The 18130-nt window shown below is 43.1% G+C and overlaps 1 pseudogene; it reads right to left on the reverse strand.

Moving 5' to 3' along the window:
* Positions 1-16411: 16411 nt before the first annotated feature.
* Gm4674 lies at positions 16412-17035 on the reverse strand (annotated as a pseudogene).
* Positions 17036-18130: the final 1095 nt, after the last annotated feature.

The following is an 18130-nucleotide window of genomic DNA, read 5'->3' on the forward strand; positions in this document are numbered from 1 at the left end:
CACCCACTCCCCCTTTTTGGCCCTGGTGTTCCCCTGTACTGGGGCATATAAAGTTTGCAAGTCCAATGGGCCTCTCTTTCCAGTGATGGCCGACTAGGCCATCTTTTGATATATATGCAGCTAGAGTCAAGAGCTCCGGGGTACTGGTTAGTTCATAATGTTGTTCCACCTATAGGGTTGCAGATCCCTTTAGCTCCTTGGCTACTTTCTCTAGCTCCTCCATTGGGAGCCCTATGATCCATCCATTAGCTGACTGTGAGCATCCACTTCTGTGTTTGCTAGGCCCCGGCATAGTCTCACAAGAGACAGCTACATCTGGGTCCTTTCAATAAAATCTTGCTAGTGTATGCAATGGTGTCAGCGTTTGGATGCTGATTATGGGGTGGATCCCTGGATATGGCAGTCTCTACATGGTCCATCCTTTCATCTCAGCTCCAAACTTTGTCTCTGTAACTCCTTCCATGGGTGTTTTGTTCCCAAATCTAAGGAGGGGCATAGTGTCCACACTTCAGTCTTAATTCTTCTTGAGTTTCATGTGTTTAGCAAATTATATCTTATATCTTGGGTATCCTAGGTTTGGGGCTAATATCCACTTATCAGTGAGTACATATTGTGTGAGTTTCTTTGTGAATGTGTTACCTCACTCAGGATGATGCCCTCCAGGTCCATCCATTTGGCTAGGAATTTCATAAATTCATTCTTTTTAATAGCTGAGTAGTACTCCATTGTGTAGATGTACCACATTTTCTGTATCCATTCCTCTGTTGAGGGGCATCTAGGTTCTTTCCAGCTTCTGGCTATTATAAATAAGGCTGCTATGAACATAGTGGAGCATGTGTCCTTCTTACCAGTTGGGGCATCTTCTGGATATATGCCCAGGAGAGGTATTGCTGGATCCTCCGGTAGTACTATGTCCAATTTTCTGAGGAACCACCAGACTGATTTCCAGAGTGGTTGTACAAGCCTGCACTCCCACCAACAATGGAGGAGTGTTCCTCTTTCTCCACATCCACGCCAGCATCTGCTGTCACCTGAATTTTTGATCTTAGCCATTCTGACTGGTGTGAGGTGGAATCTCAGGGTTTTTTGATTTGCATTTCCCTGATGATTAAGGATGTTGAACATTTTTTCAGGTGCTTCTCTGCCATTCGGTATTCCTCAGGTGAGAATTCTTTGTTCAGTTCTGAGCCCCATTTTTTAATGGGGTTATTTGATTTTCTGAAGTCCACCTTCTTGAGTTCTTTATATATGTTGGATATTAGTCCCCTATCTGATTTAGGATAGGTAAAGATCATTTCCCAATCTGTTGGTGGTCTTTTTGTCTTATTGACGGTGTCTTTTGCCTTGCAGAAACTTTGGAGTTTCATTAGGTCCCATTTGTCAATTCTCGATCTTACAGCACAAGCCATTGCTGTTCTGTTCAGGAATTTTTCCCCTGTGCCCATATCTTCAAGGCTTTTCCCCACTTTCTCCTCTATAAGTTTTCAGTGTCTCTGGTTTTATGTGAAGTTCCTTGATCCACTTAGATTTGACCTTAGTACAGGGAGATAAGTATGGATCGATTCGCATTCTTCTACACGATAACAACCAGTTGTGCCAGCACCAATTGTTGAAAATGCTGTCTTTCTTCCACTGGATGGTTTTAGCTCCCTTGTCGAAGATCAAGTGACCATAGGTGTGTGGGTTCATTTCTGGGTCTTCAATTCTATTCCATTGGTCTACTTGTCTGTCTCTATACCAGTACCATGCAGTTTTTATCACAATTGCTCTGTAGTAAAGCTTTAGGTCTGGCATGGTGATTCCGCCAGAAGTTCTTTTATCCTTGAGAAGACTTTTTGCTATCCTAGGTTTTTTGTTATTCCAGACAAATTTGCAAATTGCTCCTTCCAATTCGTTGAAGAATTGAGTTGGAATTTTGATGGGGATTGCATTGAATCTGTAGATTGCTTTTGGCAAGATAGCCATTTTTACAATGTTGATCCTGCCAATCCATGAGCATGGGAGATCTTTTCATCTTCTGAGATCTTCCTTAATTTCTTTCTTCAGAGATTTGAAGTTTTTATCATACAGATCTTTCACTTCCTTAGTTAGAGTCACGCCAAGATATTTTATATTATTTGTGACTATTGAGAAGGGTGTTGTTTCCCTAATTTCTTTCTCAGCCTGTTTATTCTTTGTATAGAGAAAGGCCATTGACTTGTTTGAGTTTATTTTATATCCAGCTACTTCACCGAAGCTGTTTATCAGGTTTAGGAGTTCTCTGGTAGAATTTTTAGGGTCACTTATATATACTATCATACCATCTGCAAAAAGTGATATTTTGACTTCCTCTTTTCCAATTTGTATCCCCTTGATCTCCTTTTGTTGTCGAATTGCTCTGGCTAATACTTCAAGTACTATGTTGAAAAGGTAGGGAGAAAGTGGGCAGCCTTGTCTAGTCCCTGATTTTAGTGGGATTGCTTCCAGCTTCTCTCCATTTACTTTGATGTTGGCTACTAGTTTGCTGTAGATTGCTTTTATCATGTTTAGGTATGGGCCTTGAATTCCTGATCTTTCCAAAACTTTTATCATGAATGGGTGTTGGATCTTGTCAAATGCTTTTTCTGCATCTAACGAGATGATCATGTGGTTTTTGTCTTTGAGTTTGTTTATATAATGGATTACATTGATGGATTTTCGTATATTAAACCATCCCTGCATCCCTGGAATAAAACCTACTTGGTCAGGATGGATGATTGCTTTAATGTGTTCTTGGATTCGGTTAGCGAGAATTTTATTGAGGATTTTTGCATCGATATTCATAAGAGAAATTGGTCTGAAGTTCTCTATCTTTGTTGGGTCTTTCTGTGGTTTAGGTATCAGAGTAATAGTGGCTTCATAAAATGAGTTGGGTAGAGTACCTTCTACTTCTATCTTGTGAAATAGTTTGTGCAGAACTGGAATTAGATCTTCTTTGAAGGTCTGATAGAACTCTGCACTAAACCCATCTGGTCCTGGGCTTTTTTTGATTGGGAGACTATTAATAACTGCTTCTATTTCTTTAGGTGATATGGGACTGTTTAGATGATCAACTTGATCCTGATTCAACTTTGGTACCTGGTATCTGTCCAGAAATTTGTCCATTTCGTCCAGGTTTTCCAGTTTTGTTGAGTATAGCCTTTTGTAGAAGGATCTGATGGTGTTTTGGATTTCTTCAGGATCTGTTGTTATGTCTCCCTTTTCATTTCTGATTTTGTTAATTAGGATTTTGTCCCTGTGCCCTTTAATGAGTCTAGCTAAGGGTTTATCTATCTTGTTGATTTTCTCAAAGAACCAACTCCTCGTTTGGTTAATTCTTTGAATAGTTCTTCTTGTTTCCACTTGGTTGATTTCACCCCTGAGTTTGATTATTTCCTGCCGTCTACTCCTCTTGGGTGAATTTGCTTCCTTTTTTTCTAGGGCTTTTAGATGTGTTGTCAAGCTGCTAGTATGTGCTGTCTCCCGTTGCTTTTGAAGTTTTTATGTTCTTTTTCCTTAAAAAGTCTGTGGACCCCCCATCCTGTTAAGAAGCGCTTGTGTTCTCTTTAAGGAAACAGGAAGACGTCTGATTGTATTGGCATGTACACAATGTGAATGCCTGCTGTATGGCAGCCATTTTAACCTCTCTGTGACTCAGCCGACCAACTTTGAACTGGACGGGGATGAATAAATGTTTCTCTGAAGCTCACCCCACCTTGGTTTTGCTTTAACTTTACTTTCATGAGTTTTTTTTTTTTTTAAACATTTTATTGGGTGCTTATGTTTTCATGTGTGTGCATGTACGTGTATGCAGGTGTCTGTGGTGGCCAGAAGAGGGAGTCTCATTCCTGGGAGCTGGAGTCACAGGCCGCCCCAGAGCCTCTGGCTGTGCTAAGATCCCAGAGCAGCAGTAAGCATTCTCAACAGTTGAGCCACACCCCCAACCCCAACCCCGCTGTGCATGTTGTGATGAGAAAGAAAGAATGTTTGTAGTTAGGCTTGGCTGATGATTTCATTACTGGACCTGCAACTGTGCCACAATCTGAAATGAGTGTCAATAGCTACGAAAGCTTAGTCCACTTAGTACTCAAACCTACTTCCAGCCAGCCAGGGTTAGTCCAGGCAGACGAGCTTGCCTTCAGAACCGCTCGTGATCTCAAGGAAGCCGCATCTGATGAAAATAGATGCACACACGCCTGAGGTCAACTCTCATGACACGGGGCCCTGACAAGAACAGAACATGGGCCCTCTGACATGTTTCCCTTAGGAGACGTTCTCTTCGACTGCTGTTATCTGTCAGCATTCTTACACCTCGGGTCTGTGCTGTCAAATCTTAGAGGACTTTGGTTTTGAGTTGAGGTGGTAAGATTGTTACAAGCAGCAAACAGTTGGAGATTATGAAAAGACATTCTGCCTCCTTTAAAGTCAACACGGGCTCGTGAACTGAGACCACACTGATGGCCTGTTCCTGTGAAGCTGGGAGAGCAGCCTGGGTGTCCTGCGGCTTCCTCCTGAGGTCCTCTCAATGTCCTTCCTGCTTTCACACCTGGAGCTGTCTTCACTCGTCCACCGGCATGGTGCCTGACATACTCAGGTTCCAGGAGACCTAGAGGTATGCGAGGAACCTGGCCTGCCCCTGAAGCCATTCACAGTACAGCCAACACACTCGCAGAAGGAAACTAGGATAGCGGACTCAGGAACCCTCTATGTTCATCAGACGGCAAGTTGAGTTGGGTTTTGATTGCTTTTTATAAGTTTAGAATTATTTCAAAATAACTTTGTGTGTGTGTGTGTGTGTGTGTGTGTGTGTGTGTGTGTGTGTATTTAATTGGTTCCCACTGGAGAAGAGTTCACCTGTAAAACATTTCACTGGCTTGCATGAAGCTTTAGGTTCAACTCCAGTATCATACAGAGATGGCTTTCCAGTCTGACCCAGCTGCACACTGACTCGTGGTTTTATCCAACGCAGTCCTGTTGTCCTCAGTTGCCTTTTCCTCCCTAGCCCAATGGCTCTGTCTTCTGTTGTTTCTCCTGCCAGAGTATAACTTGTAAGAGAGTTTCTCCATCGTCACCACTGTGCCTGGAACATTCCCTCCTGCACGGGAGATGCTCAGATCCATATTTTTGTGTGTTAGTTGTTTTATGCTTTCGAGAGAGAATCTTGTCCTGTAACTCGGGCTGGGCTCACTGTGTGCCCTAAACTGGTCTGGAAATCATGGCAGTTCTGCCTCAGCCCCGTACCTGGCTCTCAAATACAGTTATGAGTGCGGCTAGTGAGATGGCTCAGTTGGTGAAAGTGCTCTGACACAGGAGACTGACACCTGAGTTTGAGGCTAAGAACCCACCTAAAGCTGGATCTGACCAGTTGTCCTGTGGTCTCCACATGTGTACCATGGCACCTAGTCTACACACATCCACACAAACACAAAACGATAATAAAATACATTTTGTGTGTGAGCGAAGTAAATAAGAGAAGTCCTGAGGGGGGAAAAAGTACTTATTGGTATCTCATTAACTAGTGGGCACTGTTCGTTTGGCTTCAGGACTGCCTGCCTCATCCTTTGCTTACTGACTTGGGACTTGCAAGTATAGAAGATCTTTAGTCAGGTGTGATGGGAAGAGTCTTCCAGTCGTTACAGGCAGCTCCCCTTTCATGTAATGCTATGTGGGCCAAATAACAGGAGTTAGAAGTTAGCTGATAGAAAACAGGAAACTAAAAATAATAATGTGTCTTAGCAGCTGGGGGCCATTTAGAGTTGTGAAAACATCCCCTGGCCCCTGACACACTCAGTTTCATTCAGTGTAACACATAACACACCCTTCCTGTAATCAAGGACAGATTAAAGTTATAAATTGTCGGTAGTCGTCTCAGACATGTGAAAACACCATTTTCTTCTTTAATAGATAGTATATGCATTTTGCACAAAAATTGGAAAGAGCTTTAAAAGGGGCTGAGGTCGAACATGGGAGGGCTCCTTCCCTCATTTTCATGTATGAGTACTGGTTTATTATCAGGAATTCATCTTGTTTCTATGTCTAGAAATGGATCCATTCGTGGATAAACAAACATGTGTATTAGAAGCAAGTTGTAACATACCACACACTTTTATGTAGCTAGTAGCATGTTCTGTAGCCTTGCATGTAATGCACTCTGCTGTGTGGTTTCCAGTCTTTTGCTAATATTGATGAGACTAAAATTAAAGCTGAGGAATCAAGGATTTGCTTACTCCTCCCCTCCCGCCCTCCAGGACACTCCCCTCTACCCTCACCACTTCCTAAATCTAAGTTCTTAGAACTTCCTAAGTGATTAAATAGTGTCTGATTTATGATGAATCCTGATAGTCATACTAGTAAGATGACCCACAAGGGGCATTGTCTCCACCACAAAGGCCAGCCATCGGATTAGAGGGTGCAAGGTCAGACGGAATTGAAAGAGGGTGCAAGCCTTTTATTAGCTTTGGTTTTAGTGGGCTTTTGTTAGTAGTAAATTTTGTTCTTTTATAAATCCACGGTGTCTCTTGGTCCCTCCACCCTCTTTCATTTCCTTTTCACCTTACCTACCCTCTCCCCTGTTCCTCCATTTATTAGTTTTATTTCTGTTAAGTATCCTGTAGGTTGAGCTATCTATATGGTCCTGGGTTTTGAAATACCCGTCACTGCCCGATGGGCTCCCAGGTAGACACACAGTTGGGTAAGTAGGTATATCACTGGAAAACTGCTCTGAGTTTGTGGTTCTTATGTCAGTGTCCTGCTTGGAAAATAATCCTTCACACCCTTCATCTTCATCCTGCAGCTCTTAGATTCTTCCCATCTCTTCTGCAGGGTTTTTTTCCTGAGCCTAATGTCCGTCAGTGGCTTGCCTCACTTAGGCTCTGCTGCCCTTTATTCTCAGCATCCTGTGTAGCCCTGGCTCTTTGCATTTACTTTACCTCTGTTCACTGCAAGGAGAAAGTCTCTCTCTCTCTCTCTCTCTCTCTCTCTCTCTCTCTCTCTCTCTCTCTCTCTTCTAATTTATTTATTTTTCGTATTCACTTTACATCCTGCTCTCTGTCCCCTCCCAACCACCCCCTCCCACAGCCCCCCTCCCCCTCCCCTTCTCCTCTGGCCTCCCTGACACTTCAAATCTCTGCCAGGCTAGGTGCTTCTTCTCCCACTGAGACGAGACAGGGCAGTCCAGCTAGTAGAACATATCACATGGATAGGCAACAGCTTTTGGGATAGCCCCAGCTCCAGTTGCTCCGGAGCCCACATGAAGGAAAACCTGCATACCTGATGCATATGAGCGGGAAGGCCTAGGTCCAGCCCATTGTATGTTCTTCGGTTGGGGGTTCAGACTCCTGAGAACACCAAGGATCCAGGTTAGTTGACTCTGTTGGTCTTCTTGTGGAGTTCCTGTCCCATTCAGGACCCACAATCCTTCCTCCTATTCAAGAAGGGTCTCTTTAAGGCTACAGTAGCCTTTGTGGTCTATGGATGTATAGATACTTAAGGGTGTGCTTTCGTGCTATGTTGGTTCAGCTAAGCAGCCATCTTAGATTCTATCTCTCTAGTCCACCAGACCTTTCATGAAGCCAGTATTACTCTGGTACCAAGATAAAGACAACAACTACAGACCAATTACAGACCAATCTCCTTTATGAACACAAATGCAAAAGTTCTCAGTACAGTGCGCACAAGCAGGATTAAAGATCCCATCACCAAGATCATTCACAAGATCAAGTTGGTTGTTTGTTTCTAGACATGTGGATGCTTCAATGTACATATTATTTAACTTGTATTTAATATAGTAACATTTTAGCTAGTGCAATAAGACATGAGAAGCTAGAAAAGGATACAAATAGGAAAGAAGAAATCACTCTTTGGCAGATGAGATATTCAAAACAGAAGAGACCCCAACACACACATACACACACACACACACACACACACACGTCCTAGCTCTCTTAAACACTTTCGGCAACAAAGCAAGCTACAAAGATACCTTGAAATAAACCTAACCAAGGAATTCAAAGACCACTATATTAAATTTGAGTGTTGGAGAAGAAAATTGAGGAAAGACACTAGTTGATAAAAAAAAAGACCTCCAATGCCCATGGATTAGAAGAATTAATAGTGTGAAAACAGATACACTAACAAAAACAACTTTAGGGAGGAAGCGTAGCAATCTACATATAAATATGCATAGAGGCAGTGGAATTCTTATTAGATTCCAACAGCACCTTTCTTCACAGAATTTTTTTTTAATCTAAAATTCTTATGGAAGTATAAAAGAACCCAGATGGCCAAAGAGATCCTTAGCAAAAAGAATGATAGTGGAAGAATCACCATCCCAATTTTAAGTTCCACTGTGGAGTCACTGACAACAGCATGGTGTGACAGAAACAGACAATGGAGGTCAATGGAGGTCAATAGGCTAGAGTAGAGAACCCAGAATAAATGCATGCGGCTGCAGCCACGGCTTCTTTTCTGAGATGCAAACCAAAACTAAACATTAAAGAAAAGATAGCATCTTCAACAAGTGGCGGTAGGAAACTAGATGTCCTCTTATGAAGGGATAGAACTGAGTCCTTGTAACTCACGCTGTACAGGAAGTCAGTGTCACACTGATGGGAGGCCTTGATGACAGCCTGCGACTGAAACTGCTCGGGGAGGGGGTAAGGGAGCAGGCAGGGAGGAACATCCCAGGAGGACTCTAGGAGACAAACCTCATGAAATGCAAGGCTGCTGCACCACAGAAGGAAGTGGTCGGTTGAATGAGGAGACACCCTACAGGTGGATGGTATGTGTGGTAGATTGATGCCCAGAGTATAGGAACAACAACAACCCAAAAGGTGGCGTAAAGAACTGCAGAGTTCTCAAGAAAAATAATTGGCCAATAAATATTTTTAAAGGTATTCAATTCCTTTAGCCACCAGGGGGCGGGGGAAATGTTTTATAACTACTGAGATTTCATCTCAGCTTTGTCGGAATGGTGGTCGTTAAGGCCGGGGAGGGGGCTCTCAGCTGCCTGTCACTCCACCCCAGAGCAGTCAACGCCTTGACTTGAGTACAGACACTCATGTACACATACACATAATTTTAAATCATAAGAAAACAATACTGGTGAGGATGTGGACCAGAGACAGCACGAAGAGAGCCCCGAGGCACTGACAGTGATGTAAATTATCCCACCACTATGCGAATCCGTATGTAGGTCCCTCCAAAAGCTATAAATAGGTCTACCATGTGACTCATGCACCCAAGAGACTTCAAATGAGCACAGAGCAGAACTCCTTGAATATCTAAAGTAGCTCCATCTCCAAGTTACAGAGCTCCATGCTTGTCACCTGTAATGGATAAAAACAGCTTATATACACAACAGATTCCTCGTCCATAAACAGAATCAAGTTACTCGCTTAAGTAGGAACCACTGGAGGTAATCATATTTCGTGTTTTCTCCCATTCGTGGGCCCTAGAGGAGTCACATATGTACTACTGACATGAAGTGAGACTGCTTGAGGGACTAACAGTAGCGGTGAGAAAAGAGTAGCCATGTAGATGGGAGGCAGTGTGCTGAAAGCACTTGGATGGAAATGGACATAAAACGGTACAGTAGCGTTTACAATGAAAAATGTTAACGCTAAAATTAAAAACGTTTAAGACATCAAGTCGAGAATTAACAATATTTTCTTTTTTCAAAATCTCCAATGGAGCAGAGAGAAAGAAAGAATAAAGATAAGAATATGTGCTAGCAACCTTGGACCCACACACAAACAAAAACCAAACAAAAACCCAACTACTGACTCCAAAAGCTGGTTCTTTGAAAAGAACAATAAAATATAAAAACTTTTATCAAGAGTCTCAGACTGGGGGTAAAAACAGTGAAATACAAAATCCTGATAATAAGAACAAAAGCTACTTTCTGGCAATGCAGAAAATCTATGGCGGGATAAGGGATAAGAAGAGACGTGGAAGAGCAAAGTAAGTGCCTGTAACACAGTGACAGCTTAGGTGAAACATCTGCTCTGTGAACTGGATGCCAACCAGCACTGGCCCAAAGCACAAACGCGCTTGCCGTACAAGCTGGACATCTAAGTTTGATGATCTTCAGGAGACAGAGAAAGGGGAGCCTGCAGGGGGTGGGAGGGAGAGGGGGCTATGGTAGCTCACATGGGACAATCTTAGCACTTCTCCAGTAAGATGGGAGGCAGAGACAGGACAATTGCCTGGAATTCCCTTCCAGGAGAAAACAGCCTTCTGTTCACCTCCACACGCACGCACGCACGCACGCACGCACGCACGCACGCACGCACGCACGCACGCACGCACGCACGCACGCACGCACGCACGCTCGCACGCATGCACTCACACTGGCGCGTACATTAATTCAAAAAGGAAGTAGGAAGAGCCTGAGGGCTTATCTTGCCTTATAAATGGAAAGGTTGCTGTGGCTTGCTTGTGTCCTGCAGAATGTGTCAGAAGCTTCGTCTCCAGTGCAGAAATGTTGGCGGAGGCCTAATGAGAGGTGGTGATTAGCAGGACCTTCCTAAATGGACGTCAAGTCATTTTTATAATGTCCATCTATCCTTTCTGGGGCTTTTTGACTTTTTTTTTTCATGTGTTCGTTTGTCCTTTGAACCTCTGCCATGCTTTTGTGCCACACCCAGGCCCTTGCCAGATGCCATCAGCATGCACTTGACTTTTCAGACCCTAGAACCACAAGGTAAACCCAAGTGATGCCATTCCATTTCAGCCGAAGAGCACTGCATCCGTTATCTACTAAGGGAAGCGCAGCGCCACGTGGGTTTGCATTGCTGACTAGTCTGGACTTTGTACTGCACCTGGGGAATGCTAACCCGGGACACTTTTTCTCCTCTAAAACTAGTTCCTTGATGAAGACGGGAAATTGCCTCATCTTGCTCGTAGGATACAAAAATGTGAAAATGGCCCGGGGAGAAGAGTCAGAGGAGCTCACATCCCAGGCACATCTGGCGGGGTTCTCGGTGAGCTGCCTCTTCTAACATCCAGACACCAAATCCCACTGAAGAATGAAAAAAAAAAAATGCCTCAAGAAGGCCTGCCACTTTAAGAAAGTGAATTCTGCTTAAAATACTAATGAAATAGGATTCTAGCCTAGATGGTTTCACTACAAATTGTATCAAATATCTAAGAAGAAACAGTGATTCTACATAATATATTCCAGAAGAATAAGAGAGCAAGTTACAAAGGCAATTCAGTGGCAAAGGGAGATGGTGAAATGTTTTTTCAATGAGCCTTTTCAGACTCATTGGACATACATGCCACATGGAAGACATGCCACATGGAAGACATGCCACATGGAAGTGAGCCTCTGCCCAATCTCTCCTTACACCCAAAAAGAAGTTGGACACCTAAATGTAAAACAGATGTCCAGAACATAAAAACAAAATCTTATGATTTGTCCTTAGACGCCAAATGTACAATCTACAAAAACAAACAAACAAGCAAACAAACATTCACGATTAACTTTGTCAAAATTAAAAACTTGTAATGTGCGAAAGGTTCCTCCAGCGGAGTGACTAGACAGCCATTGTCTAGGAATAAGCATTTGTAAATCAACCAAACAAAGACTTCATAGAGGACTCTTAGAATCCTATAGGGAGAACTCAACCCAATTTAAAAGTGAGCCAAAGTCTTGAGCAAGCATTTCACCAAAGAGAATATAAGATGGCAAATCAGCACATGCAAAGATGTTGAGTGTAATTAGCTGTTGGGGAAATGCAAATTAAAGCCGTGGTGAAATGCCACTGCACATCTTAGAGTGACCTAGATGAAACACAGATTACCAAGTCCTGGAAAGGGTGTGGAGCAACCAGCATTCTCCCAAGCTATGGGCAGTGTTGGAAAAATAGTTCAGTTTGTTTGGAGATACAACACAACAGTGTTAAAGTATCTTACACAGTCAAGTTACCATGTGACTGAGCAGTCTGATTACTGTGCATCCTCTCAGACAAAGGACAGTTTCCATTCACACTAAAAGCAGTACAGAGTACCTAGGGCGCTCGTCGCATGCTCATAACATTCTGGAACAAGACACATACCCTTTATTGGTAAAAGTCTAATCTATCCAGGCAAAGGAATAGAATACTACTAGTAATAACAAAACAAACACGGATGGATCCTGAAGGCCTCTGCTGATTGGAAGAAGGCAGGTTTCACCCTCTATAGTTGGATTTCATACACATGGTATTCTCACAGACAATGCTGTAGGGTGGAGGGAAGGGATGTAGCTGCAAGCGCAGAGAATCTGGTTAAACACCACCAAAGGAATAACACCAAGGTGCTTTTGGGAACCTATGGACAGGATCTATATCCCAGTTGTAAAGTAGTTTTACTATACTATGAATTTTATTTTAAATTTTTAATCTTAAGAAAAAGGAATGTTTAACGCTGTCAGGTCTTCCGACATCCAAGAGTATAATGATAGGGCATTTATCCTTTGTAATATTAAAAGACTGTATTAGGATCCTTTTCTGTTGCTCTGATAAAACACCTTTATCAAGGTAACTTTAGAACTTTATTTGGGCTAATGGCTCCAGAGGAGTGAGTCTATCATGGTGGGGAGCCATGGCAACAAGTGGCAGGCATGGCGGCTGGAGCAGGAAGCCAAGAGCTCACACCCAAACCATAATGGTGAAGCTCACTGGAAGTAGGCAAGGCTTTAAGCTCAGATCCTGCCCGCAGTGACAGACTTCCTCCAGGAACCTCCCCAAACAGTGACACCAACTGGGGAGCCAAGCGTTCCTTTGGATAGGAGCCTGTGGGGGACATTTCTCGCTTAAAGCACCACAGTGACAAAGAGTTATCAGTAGAATTCTCTTGTTTGTTTCCTTTTTTTCCACAACAAGATTTCCTAGAAGAGCAGTTTTTAAAGTCTCTAGCATTCAGTGACATATAACGCATAATGCTACAGCTGAGAGTGTTTCTTCATAAAGTCATAGCCAGGAACCATTAGGTCTACCACACAAAAGAAGTAGTGTGCTTGCCATAAAGTGAAGGGGAAAGGGAAGGGGTACCACATGGGTTACAATGGAAAGATTTTGTCATGTGCATAAGACACAGCCTGTTTTCGTCCAATCAAAAAGCAGAACTGTGCTATCAATGTTAATGTAGTGCAAACAAAGCCCCAAACTTAAAATTTTAGAATCAGGCTGGGTGTGGTGGCACACACCTTTAATCCCAGCACTTGGGAGGCAGAGGCAGGTGGATTTCTGAGTTCGAGGCCAGCCTGGTCTACAAAGTGAGTTCCAGGACAGCCAGGGCTACACAGAGAAACCCTGTCTCGAAAAACAAAAAACAAACAAGCAAAAATTTAAAATCAGAAGTGTTCTGTTATGGGAACACATGATTTAGCAGAAACAACATTTCAAAGCTTTTTTTTTTTTTTTGAGGAAGTTTGTTTTTGTTTTTGAGACAGGATCTTACTATGTAGCCCTGGCTGGCCTAGAAACTCACGTCTCAGAGTGACCACCATCTCAAAGGGGCAGGCTGGCCTAACAAGAACTACTCTGGGGTAAATAATGACAATTGGAAAATGAAACTATTCCAATTCGTGTCTTCCTGGAGGAAGTCTTTTGAAAAAACTGGGTGTGTTTTTCTCAACAGTGTTTTTTAAGTCAGTTGAAGTGCTAAGAGGCGGCTCTGTAGCTAGGAGTTCCTGCTCTTTCAAACGCCCCAAGTTCAACCCTCAACGCCTATGCTGAGCAGCTAACAACTACTCTAACTCCAACCCCAGGAGATCTGACACCCTCAACTAGCCTCTGGTCGCTTACGCATACATGTAGCATACATTCACACAGATACATAGGAATAAAATCTTTTCAAAGCTATATCTTTAAGGTTTTGCCTCCTGTATCACTTAATATTTTAGATTCGTTGCCACAGACTGCTCCAGCATACGGCTGGCTAGCAGTCAACGAGCTGAGATCCTTCATAATCAAAGGCGTTGAGATACGCTAGAAGGAGCATGGCCTTGGTTGCAAGGCAGACCTAGTTTCTCTTGACCGTTCCCTCTGTGATCTCTCTAGCAACGGTGTGTGTGTGTCTCACAGAATCCAGTGAGACCTGAGAGATGGGCTCTAATGTCACTAACTCCCAGGACTGCTGTAGGGGTTGTGGACGGCGTTGCCTCCTTGGCTCTGTGCTCAGATATATAGAGCCTAAAGGGTGTACAGAATTGTGAGTGAACCCAAGGTTATTACTAATCTACCATTCATGGAGATAAAATTTAAATGGCCTGAGATGAAATGTTTGTTTTAAATGATCATACATATGTGATTAAAACAGAAGGTAGGTGTGGCTGGAAGGCATTCAAGATTCTGTCTAACTTACACACGACTGAATTCCAACTTACTCCCACACAAAGTAAACTTTTACATCTCTTGCCTAGCCTGTGAGCTTTATAGATCTTTGAAAAGATTAGTGTTTAAGACTTACTCAGAAGCCAGTTTTTTTTAAAAAGTCCCCCCAGGGGCAAGGTAGAGTGAATAAAGTTGGGCTTATTTATTTATTTATTTATTTATTTATTTTTGTTAGTTTTAACATGGAAACTGTCTTCTTCTTGGGTACACCATGCATGTTGTAATTCACATTCGTCATCAGATTCGTGCACTGCGATCAATTTTATTTTATTCTCTAAAGGTGTGGGGCTTTGTGGGCATAAATGACTTTCAATGGTTGTGAAAGTTTCTCTTACCAAGCTTACAGTCCTGTGATACAGGTTTGAACTCTGTCTCTGACAGTTTCTCAGAAGTGTGTATTAGAGAGTAGGTCATGAGGCTAGCCTGAGAACTGGAGACGGACCACATTCCTGCCAGAAAGAATTCAGGTTTTAAGTGCAGAGCAAACATTACAGATTATGACTTCCATTTAGATTTTGTTACTTTCTGAATTATAAACGCCCTTCCCAAGAGCGACATCCCTCTGCCTGCTCTTCAGCTTCTGAGAAGTCATCTCCCAAATCTGCCATTTTTTCATGTTATCCAGTAAGCGGCTTCACGGGACAAAAAAAGTCACTGCTTGCTCTCAACCTGATGTCGCCCCCACCCCCACCCCACCCCACCCCACCCCAGGGTTCTGCTTTAAAGCGGGCGGGCGGGCTTTATTTCCTGCCCTTTGTCTTCTCAAAGCTCCTCCTTGACTCTGTATCACACTGCTGCTTTGGTGTTTCTGATTCTTGATCGCGCTCCACCACCGGCTCAAGCTTCCACTGAGTTTCAACAGCTGCGACATGTCTAAACTGCATTATCTTGCAACTGTTGGCTCCGGTGAGAACGAGAAAGGAGCCAAGTGACTAAAACAAAACATTTCACCGGGTTCCTATGGATACGCCCTGCCACCAGGAAGCGCGCGCTGGGCGGGGCTGACTCCTTCAGCCTCCGATGGCCTCTTCTGCGTGTTGCGTCCTTTGAGCATTCTGTAATGAGTGCCCGGGTAGAACCAGAGAATCTGATGACTGCAGTCACAGCATTAAAGGTGTGCCTTTTCGCCTATAAACCCACTCTTAAATAGGTTATTGTGTTTGAAGTGATTTACTACAATCGTTAAGAGACAAAATATGAATATTGAACAAGCGTTGTGCAAACCAAAGTGGGAAATGGTATACATTATGTAGCAGAGTAATCAGGAAATCACGAATATGCATCCCAATGAGGGTGAAGTCGCAGGGCAGATTGGAAAGACTTTCTTTATTGCAGGTTGAACCTGCGCAGAGCCCAGCACCGGTGATAATGGTGCTTGCGTTCCTTTGCATCTGATTTTTAGGGACCTCCGTGTCACTGTGGCTTCCTCTATGTGTTCAGGTTTTAGTTTTAATATATTTGCTTTGAGTTTGGCTTTGTCTTAGTGAGAAAACGCTGCAAGACACAAGTGTAAGCGTGCTGGATGCCCCTGAGTTACTGGTGGCTGGGGCGGAGCCAGGCAGGGAATAGGCTGTCCTGGAGGGAAGATCAGCTTCTACGTCACTTTAAAGGGAAATGCTTTTAAATCTCCATACACATGGTGGATTTTTTTTTTCTGGGTGTTTTCTATAGTTGGCCTTTTCTATGAGCTCTTCCTGCATAATTTTTTAAAATAAATTTTTGCCCATAATACATATGGGAAATATATGTCCTACTTAGTCACTAGCCGTTCAGTTCTGCATATAGAGGAGAAATGTAAAGTTTTTGTGTTGTCACCTATATGAGTATGTCTTTAGTGTTCTTCAGTACTATAATATTTCAATTATATGTATATTTTACTCACTAATTCCAGGATTTTGTGTTTTCTTTTTACAATTAATTATTTTTTTTAACTAAAAGAGCTGATGATTTTATTTTCACATTTCACATTTCACAATATAAGTGAAAACTGCACTTTTTTGTATTATTTCTCTCTCCAAAAATATTCAGTTAGGAAGGGAAGTTTCCTTTCCATGCATCTAGTAAACACTCAGGCTCAGCACCAAGAGCTCCTGGTGGAACAGAACAAGAAATACAAAACCATCAAGAGCGCTTCTGCTCTTATCTGTCTGGCCGGGTCATGCCAGGCCGGGTGGGCACCATCATAGGGCGGGCAGGAGGTCTTATCATGGGAGGCCCGGGCATCATGGGCATGTGGCCTCCCATGGGTGGTCTCATCCCAGGAGCTGGTCCCACGGTCATCATTCCGGGCGGAGGGGGGGCCCATCATTGACATCATGGGAGGGCCTCCCATGTGGGGCGCAGGCATCATGCCAGGCCGAGGAGGGCCCGGGAGACTGGGGGGAGGTGGGATCATGGCCCCTGCAGGCGGAGGAGCAGAGACCGGAGCGGAGGGATCTTCCCTTGTTGAAATGCAGCCGTTGTCTTGTCAGTCAGGCTCTGGGCCTGCTCTTCCATCCATTTCTGGTAATAGTCTTTCACATTCTCTTTGTGTTTCCGACCACTGCAGTGTGTCTTCCTCACAGATGGAGAATCGTGGGTAAGACACGTATCACAGTAGTCACAATAAAACTTGGGCATGATGCTCCACAAGCCGTTGGCTACCCCGGTCCCCGCCGCCAGGAACTCTACAATCAATTCTTAATCTAATTGTAATTTACTTCGATATGTAACGATAGTTATTATCCAGATGTGTTGGGATAACATGAAGAAAAAAAATTGGTGCCTAGAATAATTGAGAATCTCTTGGGTAGACTAGGTTCTTCATAGTGCTTAGAATTTTTATAGGTGATTCATGGTGTAAAGCCAGAGGGAAGGGCCTCTCTGTAGTCAGGAAGAATTGAACCTTTTCCCAAATTGTTCCAAGTTACCTTGCCTTGGAAGAGCATACCACATGAAAAAATAATGATAAGATGAAAGGAATAGGGGCAGGGTATAAACCTTATACATGCCAGCACTCTAATTCCAATTTTATGTGATCATATTCAGTAATATTCAAAAATGGGAAAATACATTCAAATCTTAACAATACCTTAAATAAATAAAATTTTAAAACTTCAAATTAAGTAAAAACTTAATAACACCTCTGGGTGATAGAATATTTTAAGTGTATTGGCTTTGTTTTGTTTTGTGGTTTTGGTTTTTCGAGACGGGGTTTCGCTGTGTAACTTGGAACTCACTCTGTATACCAGGTTGATCTCAAGGTCACAGAGATCTGCCTACCTCTGCCTCCCGAGTGCTCAGATTAAAGGTGTGCACCATTCTCACCCGGAGGTGCTATTAAGCTGATCTTCAGTCTACCACAGTCTTGTTTTCACTGTAACATCTCTGAGAATAAAAAGCAGTTTTGAGGTTGATGGGAAAATGCACCCATGCGTTTCAGCTCATCATTTCTTTGGTAAGGTTTTATCTTAGCCTCCAGCCTCACACTTCCTGTTCGCAGAGGAATCAGGTTACTGGTCTTCTAGGCAGCCAGATTTCCAAAGAGTATCCTGAAGCCTAAGATAGCATCAGCCCTGTTCTTTCGTCTGTGCCTGCACTGTATTAGGTGGGCAGGGGCTTCACCATGATAGAGAGAGTTCAGATTTTACAGCAAAATGCTTCCCAAACACACTGGGAAATAAATGCATCCAATTATAAAGATTTTAAACTTTGAAAAACATATGCATCTTGGAGTCAGAAAAACGTGGATTCTTAGGAACTGTGGACAGAGTAAG

This window comes from Mus musculus, chromosome 14 (assembly GCF_000001635.26).
Source record: "Mus musculus strain C57BL/6J chromosome 14, GRCm38.p6 C57BL/6J".
Taxonomy (NCBI): domain Eukaryota; kingdom Metazoa; phylum Chordata; class Mammalia; order Rodentia; family Muridae; genus Mus; species Mus musculus.